The sequence below is a fragment of the Cupressus sempervirens genome, chromosome 7 (assembly GCF_028749045.1).
Source record: "Cupressus sempervirens isolate cs-2001-9-10 chromosome 7, ASM2874904v1, whole genome shotgun sequence".
NCBI classification, from domain to species: domain Eukaryota; kingdom Viridiplantae; phylum Streptophyta; class Pinopsida; order Cupressales; family Cupressaceae; genus Cupressus; species Cupressus sempervirens.
In genome coordinates this window covers 394,491,086-394,509,791 of record NC_143124.1, presented here as the reverse complement: position 1 = coordinate 394,509,791, position 18,706 = coordinate 394,491,086, and the positions used below count along the sequence as shown (strand labels likewise).

Sequence of the window (18,706 nt, the reverse complement as noted above, 5' to 3'; positions counted from 1 at the left end):
ATCTTCATTTCACCTTCCTTCTCTCTATCTCTTTATAGTTCTTCCCACCAAAGATAACCATTTACTTTCAACTTAATTTGTACTAACCTTACTCTTAAATTGGATCCCCAATATCCTCAAGCTCAAAGTAGTTTTCTAATTCACCAATCCAATCAATTGGGCCTTCAAGATTCAAAGTACCTCAAAAATTAGAAACCTCCATCTTATGCTTTAGCTTTAACTAAGATCGAGGTCTAGCAAATTAACCAACACTATTTCCAAAAGGTCTCTCCACACAATCAGTTCTATCATCACCAATCAATCCAACAACTTCGTCATAACTACCTTTAGTACCAACATTATAAGGTACACCACCTATAACAGTCACAATATTAACAATCATATCACTCTTTATCAATGCCATCTAAAATCTAAAACTTGGTTTAACCTCCTTCATTTTAGATCTAAAGCCTACTTTAAAATTTTCTGAGATCCTTTCTTCCACAACATCACTCAGGTCATAAATTTCCCTAGGGTTCAATATTCTTGGAGGAATCTTCCAAGATCCTTGGTAAACCCTCTACAAAAAATCCATAAATCTAGAAGATCAATCAGCTTCACAAGATTAACCTTCTCTTCTAGCCTTGACCCAAGTCATGGTGCAAACTGCCTCTACCTTGGTGATCAGTCTACACACTTAGGAAAACCTTCAATCTGATACCACTTAATGTAGTAAAATGAAGGATAATCCCCAAAGAAGATGTCCTATCCCCAATAAATAACCACACAACAAAAAAATACACAAATGCAAGATTTAATTCTCAAATTACAATACTTGATTCATAAAGAAATTGTTTACATACTATGTGCCTGAAAGTAACATCTTTTAGGTTAGGGACAAGAAAATTAAAAATCAAAAAATATTTCTACAAGATCAACCTTCAATAGCCAACTCCATACTAATCTCAGCTATTCTAGATCTACACTTTGGAAGAAAACCCCAAATAAAATTTCAACTTGTTCTCACAAGCCCACCAACCAATCTCTTAGTTTTCCAACCCCTAGCTAATAGCCTTCTAAAATTTTACTTTTATACTTCATCCCCTTCTCCAAAATAGATGAATCATAATCTATAAAGACCTCAAAGAACCCCCTTTTCTACACAACTAAGACACAAGTTGGCCAAGTTAATAACAAATTAAATAAAACCTTACATTTAATACATGTTGAGCAACAAGTCAGCCTCCAACAAATATTAAATACCAAATCCCTTAAAAGGCATACAACACAAACTAATTGCACATAGGAAGGACAATCAAGACCCAAATAGGTCCATAGAAATTCCCAAATCAATCCTCATCACAATCACACACCACATACATTAAATTCTTCAACTTGATTGAGAAAATATGGAAGAAATCAAGCTGGCACTAAAATGCACTATTGAGTATTATCAAAATCCCAAGTATTGCTGAGTAACCAACATATTTTGAGTGACCTATACATGTTGAGCATAATAGCAAGTGCCAAAAAAAAAAAGACATTGAGCTCCTTTAGTGATCGATCCCTTAAATGACTAAGCACCTCAAAAAAAACTACATCCAATAATATTTGACCACCACTCCTTTGGTGATCAAGCCCACAACTTCAAAACCAAAATGCCTCCAACATGCAGGATTGTTAGTCAACCAAGAATGCTCCTGCATCAAGATATGACTTCCATTCAAAGCTTTAAGTTAATCGAACATAATAAAAAAGTGAAAGAAAAATAACATGATCATTAACCAAAATTACCTACTTGAATGAAGTAGCACATTGTAATCCTAAGATTTGGACACCTATAGTGACTTCTTTTGCAAGAGTAAATTCTAAATGAAAAAATGTTTTTACTTTATTTCACTAAGTAACTTGGCACAAATTGAACAAGGTAAATTTTCACCCATCTTTTAGCTTACTAAATTTCCTAGAAAGAAAAAAATATACTAAAAATGTGAAAGAAACTTAAGAAACAAGAATCTTTCTTTTCACTATTCTTGTGTCAATGGTCATAAAATCACAATGAACCTATAAAGTAATTATATAACTTAGTCTTGTTTCCTAGAAGAGATGAGGATGGGTCTTTTGCACAAGTTGAAATGTTATTAATATATAAAAAAGGTTTGAAATTTTTTTGTTTCAAAAATGTAAAGGAGGGTTATTGAAAAAAATAACAAAGAATTGAATAAACACATTTCCAAAAAATAGAAGAAAAAAAAATCATATTTTTGAAAGAAGTTACAAATTAGTGATGTCATTTACCACATACATAATTCAACAATAAGAAACCTACTAAAACTATGACAAGTCACTTATATTAAGATTATGTTGTAACAATGCTAATAATGAGTAATGGGAATATTTTGTAGGTAGAGTATTGTAGAATAACCACAACAAGAAAATGATGAACCATAACCAATCTCTCTCCAAATATTTCTTCAATATTTTTTCCTTGATTTTAATAAGAACTCATATTTTTAATTTTTATTTTCAAACAAGGCAATTGTGAAGGTTTCTAAAAAAATGCTTACATATGTTTTGCTAATCCTATTAGTCAAAATGTTAAAAGTTCTATTGTTTGATAGATTAATCTGCTTTTTGCTAGAAATATAGATGGAGTAACTAAGAGGGGGACTGGATCAGTTACCACAAAAATATTTTAGATCCCTTGGATGTTAACAATAAAATTGATTTCTGTTGTAATTCAGTAAACACACATAAATTGTTGTAACTCGATAAGAGTAGTGTAATTTAATTATTACTGATCTTAAACATTCACAAAGATTAGCTTGAAAGCATAAAAGAAATAACATGAACACATGAGACACTAGATTTAACATGGAAACCCAATATAGGAAAGACCACCAAAGAACTAGCTATTGATTTTCACTCTTTTGAAGTGAGCCCTATTAGGAGCCAGCCTAGTTAAAGGTTACAAAACACACTACTAGGTGTGACCTTGTTATAGTATTTAATCACCCTGTAAGGAGTGACCTTGCAAGAGGTCTTCAGAACAATTCAATGGAATTGTCACCTTGTTAGAGGATCTACAATTGGTTGTTAAACCAACTCTACTAAGAGATTTTGGAATCATTGCTACAATGGTAAGAAAGTAACAATGAAATTACTTGAATGAGATGCAACTAAATTGCTGATTATAGATCTTTTTTATGCTTCATGCTAGATCCTTCTTGATCAAATATGACTTTTCTAGTCCTTGAGGATATCTTACCATCCTTCAAGTTCACTCACACTTGCCTTCTCAATCAATCAAAATACTTGCATAGTTGCTTCTATTTTAGAATCTCAACCTAACCTTATATTTATACCATAAAAATTATCAGGTTAGGTTATTTACAAGTTACAATGACCAATAAACATTACCATAGTCGATTGGAAAAAATACTTGAAATAATTAAACTTCATATCCCAAATTAACAAAATCCTTCATTGATCAATCCTGCTTGGTAAACACTAATCCTGAAATGATTTCTTGTGTTAACCACCAAAAGCTTGGTTAACACTACAAACTTGTAAAATCTTTTGGAAGCCAAGTGAACTTGGTGAACGCTAACTTTGACCAACTTTCCTTTGTTAACTATGAGAGCTTGGTTAACACTACTTTCTGCCACAATTTCCTTCAATGCTTGGGTGAGCTTGGTAGATACTATCTTCGTAGAGTAATCTTTAGGAATGCTTTGTAGACAAGGAAAATTACCTTGCTGACCAAGTGAGCTTGGTAAGCACTGACTACCAACTAATATGACATTTTTGTAACATCAAAGACAATACACAATTAGACAATTGTATCCAACACATTTAAAAAGTGTCAAGTTTTAAGTTTTAAAATGGTTGTCTTTTCATTCAATTATTGATGCTCCTCTAGCTTTAAAGGCTTTAGTTCATTCCTAGATCCATCCAACACTTTTAATTTCCAAAATCAAAGCTTAGATCTAAATTTTTTGATTTTCATGCTTTAATTATTTAAAATTTTATAAGTTAAAAACTTTTACAAATCAAAATTTTCAGAGCTAATAGTTCATGGTGAAAATTTATTTTAACCAAAAATTTTAAGGCAAAAGGTTAAAGTTTTAATTGAAAGGTTAAGGCTCTAACCAAACGAGGTTCATAAATTAAAAGATAATAAAATTCTAATTTTTCAATAATTTTAAAAGTTAAGGATTCCAAAAATTCTAAGCTAGATTTCAACTTCAAATAACTACCATATGATAACTCATGATAAAATACACTTGACACATACAAATGAAATGTATGGGACATGTTTCATAAGAAGTTTTTAAATCAAATAACACATGAAGTGTTGTCAAGTTCTCTCTCTCACAACTCTAATTGGGTTTTGAAATATTTATTTAAAACACACAATTCAAATACTCAAAGGCAGGGATAATGGAAGAACCAATGAGAGTTAAAATAATGGAAATTTATTAAATAATGGGAGAATTCTTGATATTATGGTGTGATAATTTAAAGCTAACACAATCTATGAGTTCTGATTGTTTAAACAAGCAGTATGAAGAGTTGCTCAAGCATTGATATCTATCACCAAAATCAAAGGCATTCTACAAAATATTACAAAGTGTAAGTGTAGGAAGAAAACATGTTCTATATGTTTGCTAGTTTAATTGAATGATTTTCATACCATTTAAATATATTAATTCAAAAGAAGGGTTGCTAAAGATCTTATTTGGATTGGATTTAAACATAACCAAGATAAGAACTCATCCATCTTTTACCATATGCATCAAATAGTAAGGATGTCAATTTGTTTAAAGTCTTTGATATGGCTAAATTTCTTGGTTAAAAATATCACCAGTTATAACCAATAAGGGGATACACATGAGGAATGAGTTGTCAATGTTCAACATTATCATAAATACATAGCGCATATCACTTCTAGAAGAACTCTACTGCATGAATGAAATAGTATGTTTGTTGTATGTGCCATACTCATTTGACAAATATTTTTATTTTTAAAAATCATTGAATTAATGAAGTGTTAGCAAAAAAGGCATGTGAAATATTCTACTAAATGTAGATACAATTTTCCCATCCACAACATATTGCCAATAGTCTAAGTGGGTTAAGTAGGCACAATTATACCACCTTGCTTTGATCGATGTTGCTTCAACTTGATCTGTGGATACAATGTACTTACATCAACCTCTACTATGTAATATGAGTCATTTAATTCCAAATGAAATAAGCACTAGATAAGGCATTAAATATTTTATTAGCTGTAATCATTGTTATTTCCATACATTTGTTGCTACAAAGATATGATTGAGTTTAACACATCTTGTATATGATCTTGTTAAAGGTTGTAAGAATATTGGGGGAACCAATTTAATCATGCCATCATCTCCATGATAAATATATGAATTCTATGTTGTTGAATCCTATTGACAAGCATGTTATTAAAAAATAAATTTTGAATGATCACTACATGCATGGCATGACAACTATTTGAATAAATGTCAAACACTAATACAAATGTAAATCACATTGGAATCTAATGATATTTTATTGGGTGGAAATAAAGAAAACCACTCTATGTTTGAGGAAAAAATCAAGTTATAATTGTTGATGGAACTATTAAAAATTATGTAGAGCCCACACATTCCATCCAATGCTTAGTGGTCTCATATGAGCATTTGACCAAACACTCACTCAAAGAGTTTAACAAAACATGAAAACATGCTAGTGAGGGATTGGGTATAGGTGTTTCTTGAAATCTAAATGATAAGAGTAAAAAGGTTTTATAAGAAGTTTTACATGCATGTAAGATATGATGATACATTTGTTGAAAATGATAAATAAAAACAAAATCATTATTGGAAGACATTTTCTAATTATAATTGTCATATTTCTCTGTGACAATACAATGACATAAAAGAGTTGAATCCCCATTTTCTTGCATTTCTATGTACAATAAAAGCCTTAGGAAAGGCTATAAATTACAATATACTTATGGTAATCACAATGTTGTTCCTAGATAGTCGTGATCCAATTTTAAGTGAATTATCATATTGGTTTTGATTAGGACTATTACTGTCCTTGTGAAAATTTCATAGTGTTCCACCAAATGGAGATTTGGACCCACTCATGAAATCTTTGTGAATACAATCATAGGTATGTTTAGACTTGTCATAACTCTAGTTGACCCTTTAAGTCATTGGAGCCTTGAAAAAATATAAGAAATTACTCAAAATAATGAAATAACTATAGAGATATATGAAAATGACTTAACAATTGGGTGGGGGCATGAAAAATCTTTTTGCATAAACATCCATTTGATCTAAGGTGAAAGTTATTTGAAAGATCCAAAAGGCTAGCAAATAATAGAGTTACAAAATTTTTCCCAAAATCAAAATTGGATCAATAAATTGTTTTATCTCCAAACCCCTACAATAATTTTAGGAAATAACTCATTGGTACATACATAAAGAGATAAAAGGATTTTACTTCTAGAAAAGTTTCAACAATACTTGTAGACAACAAATCATTTCATCATAATGATACATGAAGATTGTACCTAAACCAAAATTGCTAATGTAAAAGAAATCTATACAACATTTTCCAAAAAGTTGCAAAAAATACCAAATGTAAAAATTTCCAATGTAAATTTTTTCTATATAGATGGATATGTGCTAAGAATAAACATTTCCTAGTTCTTAATGCTTAAGGAGACAACTAACTAGTAGTCATATAATTTGAAATCTTGAAATTTCCACCTTGAAAATAGTGGTGAGTAAATTCAATGATACATAAAATTTCCACATTTAGATAAATGTGCTAAGAATATGTTTTTCCTAGCTATAGATGCCTAGGGAAAGAACTGGCTTAGAGTCACCTAACATGAAGTCTTGCAAGTGCCAAAAAGTGTCATATCATGCGAGGGATAAAATAAATAAAATATGGTTTTATCTAGCCTTTCAAATTTAAGATTGATCATCAACTAATGTTAGAGTATGAGCACAGTCATCACATTCAAATACCACATGAAAAATTAAGGATAATTAAAAATAAAAGTACATCATTTATGGAATAAATATAGGTCAATGCTTATGAACAATCCTCATCAAATAATGAATCAAGAAAAAGATCTCCCTATCTATAAGATTAAAAAAACATGATAGAATAAAAGTATAATTAGAAAAGAAAGATCCTTCTCTCTTGCATAATGAGTTCCTTTATATGATTGTGAAGTGATTGTAGGGTCTAGAAAATATTATTGTCTTATATGATAGCCAAACCATAGTCTTGTAGATTGAAATATGGTGAGAAGATAATAGAGAAAAGAAAGGAGTAGATTTGATATACCATTATTAATAGGTGGAAAATATCATGGTACTCACTCAACCCCTTATTAAGAAAGACAATGATAGAGATTGAGGAAGTTGAATACTCTCCCTTTATTGGTATTGAAAAAGGAGATATCCTATAGAAATATAATGTTTTTAATAATAACCAATTAGATGTTAGATATTTTGCATAGATCATCAGCAATATTTTGTATTTGATCAACCTGTGAGTGTCCTTTGCAAAGGTTGAAGATAGTGAAGTATTCTTTGGTGTCACCAATCTTTTCTAATCTAAGGATACTAGTTTGAATAGAATGGTTTATTTTTTCATCAAGGAGATTTATCCTTCTACTAAAAAAGCCATTATTATTACAAGTTCATTAATGAAATACATCAATAGAAAGAAAAAAATAGTACAGGGTTAATGCAATATGAGTTTTGTACAAAATCATAGCAGTACTTTGTTGGGTCAAATCAAGAGATATCTAAAACAAGTCATTGTTCAAAAAAATCATGTTATTGTCAGTACCACTCTTGTTAGTAGAATTCACTTACATCAAACCAATCCATATATTGTCAAGCATTGGAGTTACAAGGTACAAGAATTAATATAGTCCAACATTTCTCTTGTACAATTTCACACACAAGCTTTTCTTCATTTGATAAAATGGCTACTTAGCTATAAGAAATATTGTGATTGTTCTAATGAGAGGAACAAGTCACTCACCTTTAGCTTAATGCCTCTTGATATATTACACCTACAAGGTTAAATAAGAATTAAATGTAAATTCAAAAAAAAGTGAAATTCATTCTATGATTATTTAGAAGGATGCTTGCATCAGAAAGTAGAAATGCACATTTTTGAAGCTGCAAGCTATATAATATAATTAAATGGGGGGATAAGTCAATAGTAGAAAAAAAATTTTGTTGGAAATATAAGAGGAGTAGCTAAGAGGGGAGTGGTGAATTAGTTACTTACTCATATAGATCCAAGATCTCTTAGATGTCAAATAAATTTTAGACTTATAAAACTAATTACTGTTGATACTTAGTAAGCATATAGAAATTGTTGTAACTCAATAAATGTAGAGTGTGTTTAACTTAGTAGATCTTAAGATATTTTTAGTAAATTTACTTTCAATTATGAAAGAAATAACATGAACACATATGACACAAGGATTTAACATGGAAACCCAATTTGTGGAAAATCACCAATTGTAACTAGTTACTATTTTTCACTCTTCTAAAGTGAGCCCTGTTATGAGCCTACCCTGCTAAAGGTTACAAAAAACACTACTAAGTGTGATCTTGTTAAAGGATTTAATCACCCTATTAGGAGTGGCCTTGTAGGAGGTCTTAAAAAAATTCAATGGAATTGCCACCTTGTTAGAGGATTTACAAATGGCTATTAGACTAACTCTGGTAAGAGATGTTAGATCATTGCTACAATGGTTAGAGAGTAACAATGAAATGACCTAATTGTGATGCGATTGAATTTATGATTATAAGTCTTTGTTCTAGCTTATACTTGATCCTTCCTAATCAAACAACACTTTTATGCTCCACAAGGATACCTACTTATTCTTCAATTTCACTTCCTCTCTTCTTATCTCTTTTAAATCATTCAACTTGCATGTTTTGAAATCAAAAATTGAAATTTTACTTATACCTCCTAAAATTTTCAAGTAAACTCAAATATAAATTAGAACAAGAAATATTCATTACCATGGTTGGCTAGAATCAATAGGTAAAATAATAAATCTTTACATGCCAAAATAAGATAATCCTTTAGTACCCAACCTAGCTTAGTAGAAACTAATTCTAAAGTGATTTCCTATGTTAACAAATAGGAACTCAGTTAACACTATGAACTTAGAAAATTCCTTTGGTAACTAAGTGAACTCGGTTAATACTAGCTCTATTCACTTTTCCATTTGTTAATTGAGTGAGCTCAGTTAACACTCTTTTCTACATAAATTCCTTCAATGCCTGAATGATTTTAATGGATACTACCTTATGTATAGAGTAGACTCAGGATGCTTGGTAGACAAGGAAAACTGTCTTCACTAACCAAGTGAACTTGGTATGCACTAACTATCGACTGATATGACATTTGTGTAACATCAAAGACAACACACAATTAATTAATTGTATCCAACAATCTCTCTCTTTGGCATTGATGGAAACACATGTCATAGCACAATGAAATTTTTAGAACAAGACTCCCTTTGTCAGAAAGTTTCTCCCTCTTTGATTTTACATAGAAAACTTCTCCTATAGTATTTTCCCTCTATGGATTGGAACCACTTAATTTCTCCTTGGTATTACAAAATTTCAAAAACATATGATAGTAAACTTCTCCCTCTTTGACAAAAATGCCAAAGACAATAACTCTAATTAGTGTCAATGTACCTTGAGTACAGATTCATCTACAATATATCGTAGTTAATACTACATCAAATGATTGATCTTCAACTTAGTTCCTATTGATGCATCACTACACTTTATTTAGTGAGCTTCAAATAGGGGAATGACCCCTAGCTTACCTCTTAGATACAAAGATGCATCCTTAGGTAATGTCTTAGTGAATATATTTGATATTTGTTTCTTTGTATGCACATATTCCAATTTGATTTCCTTGTCCTATACTAATTCTCTTACAAAGTTATATTTTATAGCAACGTTCTTTGTTTTGGAATGCATGATTGGATTCTTTGATATGTTGGTTGCACTTGTGCTATCACAATACATGACTATTGGCTCTTTGATTTCAACCTTCATTCCTTCCAACAATTGTTTGAACCAAACAATGTTAGAGAAATTTACTACTCCAACTACATATTCTACTTTTGCTATGGATTGAGATGTGTAGTTTTTCTTCTTGCTTATCCAAGATACCAACCTTTTGACCAAGAAAGAATGCTTCACCACTAGTGCTTTTTCTGTCATCAAGATTTCCTTCCCAATCAAGATTAGTAAATACTTTTAAGTTAGGATTTCCTTCAAGTTTGTACCATAAGCCATGGTCTTCAATAAATTTTAGATATCTCAAGACATTTTTTAATTCCATCATGTGGTTTTCTTTGAGTTTTTGTAAGAATCTTGCTACTATCCCAACTGCTAAGGCAATATCAGGCATTGTATGTGCTACATACTGTAATTTTCAAATCATTGATCTATATAAGGTCTGATCTACTTCTTTGGAGTCATCATCTTTGGTAAGCTTATGTCCAGTACACATGGGGGTTAAAACTAGTTTTGAATCTTCCATTCCAAATTTTTTGAGTATCTCTTTGATATACTTAGATTGTGTGATATAGATACCATTTTTGTTCTATTGTATCTACTATCTAACAAAGAATTTTATTTCACCAAACATGGACATCTCAAATTCTTTATTCATTTGTTCTGAGAATGCTTTGCATAAATCATCATTTCCCATAAATAGAGTATCATCCACAAATATTTTTGCCTACACAATCTTCTTATCTAGTCCTTCCTTGATATATAGGCTACTATTATCATTTGTTCTTTGAAAACCAGTCTATATCAAATAGTTATGTAATCTTTCATAATAGGCTCTAGGAGCTTGTTTTAGACCATACATGCCTTTTCGTAATTTGTAGACCATTTTCCTTTTGTCAAGATCAACAATACCTTCTAGTTGTTCAATGTAGACTTCCTCATGAAGAATTCCATTCAAAAATGTAGATTTAACATCCATCTAATATAATTTGAATCTTTTGTGAGATGCCATTGCCAGTAAAGTTCCAACACCTTTTAATCTTATAATAGGGGAAAATTTTCACCATAATCAATACCTTCTTCTTGAGAATAGCCTTTACATACTAATCTTACTTTATTTCTTGACACTTTTCCATCTTCATTCAGCTTATTTTTGAATACCCATTTTGTACCAATCACATTTTTATCTTTGGGCCTAGGAAAAAGAGTCCAAGTTTTATTCTTTTCTATCTATTCTATTTCTTCATTCATAACCTCAATCCAAATTTCATTTTCTAGTGCATCCTTAACACTTCTAGGTTCAAATTTAGCAACTAAACATGTACCTTTTAGTTTTCTTCTTGTCATTGTTCCATCTGATCTATCACTAATGATCTGATCAGGTGCATGATGTCTTCTAACATATTTAACCAATACAAGTCCTTTGACTTTTGAATGAATTGTAATATCTTCATTTTGAAACTCAATTTTAGGCTTGGGATCTTCTATCTATGGCTCAGGTCCTTCAAACTTAGTATGCACTAACTCCATAGCCTCTGAATGCAACTCAGGTCCCTATGACTCAATTTGTACTTCTTGCAACTCAATAACTATTGGAGATGTGGAGATCTAGAGAGACAAACTCTCCTTTTTGGTCAAATATGTTTGATAATGTATCAGGTTGATAGTAAACAAATCTTCTATAATCTTCTAGATCCTTTTTACTTTCTTCTTCACTCTTCTACAAATTCATCAATTCTCACATTTGCAATTTCTATGATTTTTTGAGTGGACAATTTCAAACATTCATATGCTTTACTTCTACAAGGATATCCTAGAAATATAACTTCATCATCTTTTACACCAAATTTTCCTCTTCTAGATTCTTTCAAGATATAAATTTTTTTGCCAAATACTTTCAAGTATCTTACGTTGGGTTTGTAGCCATACCATAGTTCATAGGGAGTTTTGTTTGAGTCCTTCAACTGAACTTAGTTCAAAGTATGAACTATAGTGTTAATAGCTTCATTCTAGTATTTGATAGCAACATTCTTCTCAATCATTAGTGTTCTTGTACAATCCATGATAGATCTGTTTCTTCTTTCATCTATTCCATTCTTCTTAGGAGTACTAGGGGTTGATACTTGTCTTTTGATTCCTCTTTCAATTCATAAATTTTTGAATTCATTTGAGATGAATTTACCACCTCTATATGATCTTAAGCATTTTAGTCTTTTTCCAATTTTTTTTTTTACCCTAGCCAAATACCATTTGAATTTCTCAAAAGCTTCTAATTTTTCTTTCAAATACATAACAATCATCATTCTAGAATAGTCATCAACAAAAAGAATGAATTTTTTTCTCCATTATAACTTTCTATTCTAATGGGTCCACATAGATCAATATGCACAGTTTCCAAGACATCTTTTTATTGATAGTTTTCGCTCTTAAAACTAGTCTTTCCCATTTTACCAATTTGGCAATTTTTGCATAATCCAACATCAAGTTTCTTCAAACTAGGGATGTGTCTTACTCTTATGAGTTTTCTTATCTTGACCATATTATCAAAGTTTACATGACATAGTCTTCTATTCCATAACCATATTTCTTCTACTTGAGAAATAAAGCATGAACAATCACCAAGATCAAGATAAAATAGGTTACCTTTTGTTTGCTTGCTTGATCCAGTCAGATTTCCTTTGTTAGCCAACAATCCTTCCTTGCCATTCATGAACTCTAGCTTGAATCCAATGTTCTTCAACTATGCAACACTAAGTAAATTATTTTTTTTCCTTCATCCTAATAGGCATTGTCACATACAAGTTCATTGGTTAATGAGATATGACCTTTTCCTTTTATGTAGCAAGGTTCATTGTTTCCAAACCTTACACTACCTCTATCATAGTGTTCAAAATTTTCAAATTTAGTTTTATCTCTACTCATATGGTGAGAACATCCACTATATATGATCCAAGTATCAAATTTACTAACATGAGAGACAAGTGTGATCTTATCTCTTTCATCATCAGATTCATATTTTACAACAATATACACTAATTCATCTTCACTATTATCAAAATCTTTAGCCATAAAAAAAAATTCTTACCTTTTTCTTTGTAGGATTTGTGACCTTTGAACTAATTCTTGCCTTTTTACTTGTGGTTTTTCTTCTCTTCCTTGCTTTCTTTGTTTGGACACCTAGTAGTAATATGACCAATTTCTTCACAAGAAAAATAGATTAAAGGAATTTTACCTTTGTACTTTCCTTTGCTCCTAGAATATTTCTTTGCAAGTAGGGCTTCAAAAATTTCAAGATCACTATCAAAAATTTCTTTAGTTTCTTTCTCACTTCTTGATTGATTGTCTTTTATTTTCTTGACGTTTTGTTGAGTGAGAGTTTATATTTAAATGTAGACTCAATATAATTGGAAGCAGGAACATAGTTGTCAAATTTGTCTAGTTCAAAAGCTATCAATATTCCTACTAAGACATCCAAGCCTATCTTTTTATTTGGATCACACCTCTTTTCTTAAATAAAAGACACTCAGATTACATAGATGGGAAGCAAAGTTTTGAATATTTTTCTTACAATAGTTTCTTCTTTGATTTCTCCTCGAGATGCTCTGATTGCACTAACACTAGCCTTAATTCTTTCCACATGTGTTGCAACATTTTCATCTTCTCTCATTCTCACTTGATCAAATTGTCCTCTAAAGCTTTATGCTTTGGCTCTTCTTACATTTTTATCTCCTCCATATATTTCTTTTAGTTTGTTCCACATATCAAAATTAGTTTTATAGTCTTTGACCCCATCAAATTCAAGATAACTAAGAGTAGATGCAATATAAATCGTTATGATGTTATGGTTTTTTTTCTCAATAATATCTTCAACTGGTAATGTTGCAATGGGAGTTTTATATTCTTCATCAAAATATTTGCATCCAGAGTTACTAATGGTAGCCAGATGAAGCCTCATAAGTCCTTTCCATGTTATAAAGTTGTCTCTATTCAAATTTGGAATCTCTCTTTTGTAAGACATCTTGATCTTTAGCTTAGGTCCTTGAGACTTTCTCAGCGAGAACCAAAAGCTCTGATACCAATTGTTGGAAATATAAGAGAAGTGACAAAGAGGGGAGGGGTGAATCAATTACTTACTCATATAAATCCAAGGTCCCTTAGATGTCAAATAAATTTTGAACTGATAAAACTAATTACTACCGATACTCATTAAGCTTACAAAAATTGTTATAACTCAGTAAATGCAGTGTGTTTAACTTAACAAATCTTGAGATATTTTTAGTAAATTTACTTGCAAGTATGAAAGAAATAACATTAACACATATAACATCAAGATTTAACATGGAAACCCAATTTGGGAAAAATCACCAATTCTAACTAGTTACTAATTTTCACTCTTCTAAAGTGAGCCCTATTAGGAGCCAACTGTGTTAAAGGTTAAAAAATACATTGTTAGGTGTGACCCTATTAAAGGATTTAATCACCCTATTATGAGTGGACTTGTAAGAGGTCTTGAAACAATTCAATGTAATTTCCACCTTGTTAGATGATTTAAAAATGGCTATTAAACCAATTATGTTAAGAGATTTTAGATCATTGCTACAATGGTTAGAGAGTAACAATGAAATGAATTGATTTTGATGCAAATAAATTACTAATTAAAGATCTCTATTATGGCATATACTTGATCCTTCCTAGTCAAATAACACTTTTTTTCTCCATAGGGATACCTACTTATCCTTTAAGTTTGCTTCCTCTCTTCTTATCTCTTTTAAATCATTCAACTTGCATGTTTTGAAATCACAAATTGACCTTTTACTTATACCTTCCAAATTTTTCAAGTTATCTCAAATATAAATTAGAACAATCAATATTCATTACCATGGTCAGCTAGAATCAATAGGTAAAATAATTAATCTTTACATGCCAAAATAAGAAAATCCTTTGGTAGTTGACCCAGCTTAGTAGAAACTAATTTTGAAGAGATTTCATGTGTTAACCAACAAAAGCTTGGTTAACACTATGAACTTACAAAATTCCTTTGGTAACTAAGTGAACTTGGTTAATACTAGCTATGTTCATTTTTCCCTTTGTTAACTGAGTGAGCTTGGTTAACACTCTTTTCTACATAAATTCCTTCGATGCCCAACTAAGCTCGATAGATACTACCTTCTATATAGAGTAGACTTAGGAGTGCTTGATAGACAAGGAAAATTTTCTTCACTGACCAAGTGAACTCGGCATGCATTGACTATCAACTAATATGAAATTTATGGAACACCAAAGACAACACATAGTTAGTCATTTGTATCCAATAGTTGTTACTATTTTTTGGTTCATCAAAGATAGTTCTCTACTTTTCAACTATTTATACTTGACAAGGTGGGAATGAGATATCTGTTGGTAGTTACAAACTAAAAAACTGATCTAGAGAGTCTAATTTTAGACCAAAATTGATGCCCACTCTAGCTATTACTACACTATTAAAAATATGAAATAAATAAAGTGGGGATCATTTGATGAAAAAAATTACAAATTCCATATCTGATATAGTAGATGAGTTCAAGATTATTGTTGTGGAAAATATTACATCTTTGTTCTTAAAATTTCCATAGAAATACCACATGTTAATAAATTTTTTTGAGTAATATTATCCAAGAAAAAAGATTGAGTATAAGAAATATGTAATAGATTCTATTCTTATTCCTATAAGGAATATTCTAGAAGTAAAGTAAAGTGGCTTATTTGGATCTTTGTGAAATTATTCAAGATAGTAAATTGACCTATCTTTCAACATTGATTCTTCACTTTCTTGGTCACAAAGTACCAAAGACTATAGACCCTAGCAATTATATATATATATATATATATATATATAATACAATTATTCTTGAAAACCCAACAATTAGGGAAAGTGTTTTGAGTGCATTGGAAAACTTAGTTCCTTCATTGATTCTTTAAAGCCTTGCATATTTCCACTATTACATTGATACCTCTTCAATAATGATGATTAATTTTGGGATTGAGAAAACCTCTACCTAAATGCTCTTGGTGGAGATGTTTCATTAGGTAAAAATGGAAAGGATGTTAAAGATTTCATTTTTGGTACATTATACTTCCCATTGGTTAATCTTGAAGGAAGTTTGCATGGATATGAAGCTAGCAAAGAACCTTTTATCTTGCCTTTTATTCCAAAGAAGGTCAAATCATAGCCATTGACAAAGAAGAAGGCTTCTAGTACAAAGGAAGCTACAAAATATGATGGATCTATTTTTGTTAGATATGTTTCACATACATATAAAATCCTATTGGCTTCCATTCTAGAGTTTATAACATTTGGTAGACTTTTCAAGTCTCCATCACCTATAGAAATTACTAAAACATAGATAGAGTATTTGGTGAATGTTGTTAAGAATATTTATTCTATGTTAATCTCAGATTGGTTTTTGATAAGTGAACTTCTATACACTTAAGCCATTTACTTAGTTCATGTTGAACAAGTAACATATGCCAAGCACACCATGTAGATTAGAGCATGTCGAGTAAACAATGAGTGTCGAGTCACTCATATGCTGAGTCACTCAAGTGCCAAGCAGAAAATATGTGTCAAGTAATTTAGGAGCTAAGAAAGTAATGAATGTCAAGTCATTTAGATGTTGAGTGATAGCATTGAAGTCATCATAGTGCTGAGCACTAAGGACTTTAGATGTCGAGTAATGCAGTTTTGACATAGTTATTTATATTGGCACAAACTACTATGTAAACCATTTTTTGGGCTGACTTAAGGTTTTAATTATGATATTTTATTAATAAGGATGAATCATAAGTGGGAATCGCTATGAATTAAATGCATCCAATTAGGTAAAGGGAAGGTTTAAGTGGAAATATGGATGAATCATAGTCGTTGAATCATACCTAAACTGATTTCACCTATGACTTCATAAGGAGGATAAATGTTTAATATTTTATGTAAAAAATGGAATTGACAGTGAATGAATGAATAACCAGGGAGAATTTTGCATGCACAAACCAAGACATTAATAGTGACCAAGGTATTATGAATTGAATTGCATTGTAGAATCAACTAAAGGATAACAAAGGAAGAAAATAGTGAACATCAGAGAGACATCTAATCAGGAAGGATCAAGTAAACATTAGTATAGAGGTGATCTATCATCAAGAAACAAGGTGTTAATTGTAGGATCAATGCTGAGACATTATAATAGGTGATTCAATTAAATCTCTTAACAGAGTAGTCCTAACAAGCTATATTGAATTTCTCTAACAAGGTACTTACTTAATTGTGAGTTGAAGTCCTTTAACCAATAACACTTCTAAAAGGGTGTTGAAATCCTTTAACAAGCTAAGACCTAATTGCCTTTGTAAGATTTTTAACAGGGGAGAGCTTTCACAAGGTAGATCTATTAACAATTGGCTAATAGTAATATGTAATTGTTCTCATTTATAGAAATACATGATGTACATGCTAACAAGAAACCTCAAAAATAAAGATACTTAGTGCTTTGTAATCAAAAAAAAATTTAAGCATAGAATTTGGTTTATAACAGTAAATTATATTATCTATAACATGTTTCTCACATCATATTATGACAAGAAAAGTTACATGGAGATAATATACATATTGGAAATGGCGTGTATAACCTCAAAAGTTTGTACAGACTGTAGACAACAAAGGTAATCGTGTTGTAATGAAGTAGGACAATGGAATTGAAGGGAAGAATTCTTTATTTACAAAATAATTACTTGTCCAATTAGGGATAACATCCCATATGTTTACTTTAACTTGGTAAAGTGAATTTCATAATCTTAGCTGACCCAACACTAATTTGTCTAAATGCATAGTATTTATGCAAAGGACATTTTGTGATAAGAAGAATGTAATTATGTATGTGAAGAGCAAGTGTAAATTGCAAATTATGGCTATATGTGAAGTTTCATATGAGCTATGTGGTGATCCATGATCAAGCTAAAGTTCAATAATTAGTGAAGGAAGAAAGATAATAGTAAATTACATGCTTGAGAATTGAGCTCTTCTTGTAGTTGAAACTATATGTTTGGGCATTGGGCTCTTCTTGCATACATTATACTACAACTCCTAATAGAGTTGGCACAACTCCTAATAGGTTTGGAATCTCTTAATAGGGATTCAAAGTATCCTAACAATGATTTTTTATACTGAATTTTCTCAATCACTCATAATAGGGTTCATCCTCTAACAAGGAACCTATATATTTGTATATTATCTAGTGGGTATCATCCCCACTAGGGTTTTCCCTTGGCTAGGGTTTCCCTAGTTAACAAAATATGGTGTTATGACTTATCTTTGTGCATTGTTACTATTATTGTTCAACATTACTTTATTGCTTTTTTATGCATTGTTTAAAGTAAGTAATAATATCCTTGGAGTTGGTGGCTAAATTTTGTAGATTACTGATTCACTCCCCCTCTTAGTAATCCCTATTATTAACAACTGGTATTAGAGCATAGTTACTTTGAAGAGGCTTAATATCTTAAGTACAATCCATGTGGATATGGAATAGTTAATGAAAAACCTCAAAGAAGCTCTTGAAAAATTTTATTTCTTTACTAAAGAAAGAGATAAGTTG

At 30.7% G+C, this 18,706-nt stretch overlaps 2 pseudogenes; both read left to right on the top strand.

Moving 5' to 3' along the window:
* The first annotated feature begins 7,380 nt into the window (after positions 1-7,380).
* LOC149547183 (coatomer subunit gamma pseudogene) lies at positions 7,381-8,224 on the top strand (annotated as a pseudogene).
* Positions 8,225-8,738: 514 nt separating this feature from the next.
* Positions 8,739-16,552, top strand: LOC149547182 (coatomer subunit gamma-2 pseudogene; annotated as a pseudogene).
* Positions 16,553-18,706: the final 2,154 nt, after the last annotated feature.